General features: G+C 33.1%; 1 non-coding gene across 1 annotated transcript; it reads right to left on the minus strand.

The window, feature by feature from the left end:
* Positions 1-422: 422 nt before the first annotated feature.
* LOC122752429 lies at positions 423-550 on the minus strand. The gene has a single exon (XR_006356171.1). It is a non-coding gene; the product is annotated as a U6atac minor spliceosomal RNA (small nuclear RNA).
* Positions 551-2,782: the final 2,232 nt, after the last annotated feature.

Consider the following 2,782-nt stretch of genomic DNA (forward strand, 5'->3'; position numbering starts at 1 on the left):
TTAATAATAAGAAAACATTAAACTAATAAAGAAAGTTAGGAGCTGGTTTTATTTTTGAAAATAAAGTAGATAAACTCTTGGTTAATTTGATATTTTATTTAAAAAACCAACTTACTACCATCAAAATTTCAAAGGGTGATTGCACCACCAATGAAGATGAAATAAAAGCAATTATTAGGAATTATTTTGCCCAATTACATGGTAGTAAAGCTTATAATCTAAGAGAAATTGATGAATAATTATAACATACCCCATGCAGATTAACAGAAGAGGAAATAGAATACTTAAATAAACCTATATAAGGAAAAGAAAGTAAGAATTCAGAAGAAATACCTCAGAAAAAAATCCCCAGGACCAGAATTCTACCAAATATTTGTTGTTTAGTTGCTGCTTTTCTCTCTGACTTTTCATGACTCCATTTGTCATTTTTTTGGCTAGATGTAACAGAGTAGAAGGCAATGCCTTAAACATATATGTGTTGTAAAGGCCACTAAGACCTCTTCCATCCTCATCAAGGGGAGTGCTAACCTTCTCTCCTTTCATACAAAACTGGCATTTTCTTGGCAATGGTGCTAGAGTACTTTGCCATTTTCTTTTCTAACTCATCTTACAGAAATGGAACCTGAGTTTTACAAAATAATAGCAACATTGATCTTGTGGGGACCAATTTTTAATTGGGGAGTGTTAGCTAAGCTGCTCACTGCAATATTGGGGCAAGAAAGGAGACCGGTAGCCCCCCTCAAAACAGAACAGGATTTATTTTAACAAGAACAAACTTAAAAACAAACAAACTGGATCAGTAGGATCAAGGGAAAGGAAATAAAATGGGGAAAGGGAAATTATACAACCTGAAAAAATACCACTGCCCAGGAATCAGCTGAGAATACACAGCAGAGGTGCTGTCACCTTCCAGCTTCCAGCTAGAATGGTGAATTCTCCTCCCCAATCCAAGAAAACCCCACACAGCCACCAGGCAATTGGATGGCTGCTCTGACAGTCACATAACTGCCCTCACTAGGCTTCCAATCATAATTTTGCCAGGCCCATGTAGGCGTCGGTGAGTGGTGATGATGTGAGGTGCCAGCACCATGGCAAAAGCTACAACCAATGGGCAGAGCACCATGCAGTTTGCGGAGCCCCAAGCCAATGCACACTGAGACATTAAAAACCTCAAATAACAATTAATTCTTTACAATATGAAAGAACAAAATGTCAATAATAGCAAAGGAATTAATAAAAATGAAAGGAAGACTTCCTAGGAGCACCAGATTTCAAAATATATTTCAAAGTGATAATTATGAAAACAATCACGTACAGGCTAAGAAACATAGTGGGGATAAATGGCATAGATTAGGCATATAATATACATTAGTAAATGGCCATAATAACATAGCATTTTACATAACAAACATTCAAGATTTTAGGAAAAGCACCCATCGTGTGAGAAAAATTACTGAGACCCTGGAAAGCAGTATGGAAGACAGTAGATATAGATCAGTATCTCACACTAAAAAGCAAAATACAATAACAATGGATAGAGTATTTAAACATAAAAGATGATATCATTAGTAAATTAGGGGAGCATAGAAAATTTTACCATTTGGATCTAATGATAAGAAAAGAGTTTTTAATTGGGAAGTAAAATGGATAATTTTGATTATAAAATTGAAGAGTTTTTTTTTAAACTGAATTAAAAAGAAAAAAAAAAGTAAGGGGAAATGTTACAGAAAATTTATCTGATAAAAGTCTCTCCTCTCTCTGTCTCTCTCTCTCTCTCTCTCTCTCTCTCTGTTTAACCCCTCTACATATGTCCATATACACATTTGTTACTGTCAAAATAATTAAATTAGGAACCATTGTTCAACTGATAAATGGTCAAAGAAAGAGAGATGAATCCAGAGTGTAGATTGAAGCATAATTTTTAATATTTCTTCTTTTTCTTGCTTTTTGAAAAATATGTTTAATTCAGGAATTATTTTCTGTGACTAAACATTTTTGTATGTTTCTGTTTTTTTTTTCTTACCTTCTCAACATTTAAGGGAAGGGAGAGTTGGGAAAATTGGAACTGAAAATAAAATTGAATTTAGAACCAGACAAAAAAAGAAAAATACTATGTACCTAAATTGATAATTCCTGTAAATATTAATATGTGAATATTCAACTTGCTTAAAAATTTGAGCAAAAGATATGAAACTTTCCAATTGAGATGGGGGTAAAGATTTTACTAATCTTGCCTGGTGACAAAAGCATTAAGGATCACCTTCATATAATTCTGTCAAAAAAGAAGAACTAATTGGAAATAAAGCTTGTGATGATGAGGGTCAGACTCTGGTAACCTTCCTTTTAGCTCATGACAGATAGATTGCTAACTATAATTAGACAAGGAAAAAAGGTTTTATTTTTTGCACAGAATGCACATTTATCTTAATGTTTTTGTTCTTTATTACATAGAGAAAAAAGGTTTCATACTAAAATGAAGGACTTTAACTTATGCATTTGCAGGCAAAGTGCAAAGCATTTTGTTTCTGCGCTTTCACTGATACGAAAAAAAAAGATACAACATTAGTCAAAACAGTTATCTCATTGGGATAATAGAAAACACCTTTAATTTCCCATGGGACTGGGTTTTATATGGATTATTTTGCCCTTATTATTAATTGGATAATTTCTATCCTGAAAATAATTTTCTGACTGCTCGCCGTCTAAAAATTAGATGTTCAAATATTATTATATTATCATATATTCCATCAGGATCTCTCTTTTGTGCTACTACTGGTAATGC

The sequence above is a fragment of the Dromiciops gliroides genome, chromosome 3 (assembly GCF_019393635.1).
Source record: "Dromiciops gliroides isolate mDroGli1 chromosome 3, mDroGli1.pri, whole genome shotgun sequence".
In the NCBI taxonomy this organism is placed as follows: Eukaryota; Metazoa; Chordata; class Mammalia; order Microbiotheria; family Microbiotheriidae; genus Dromiciops; species Dromiciops gliroides.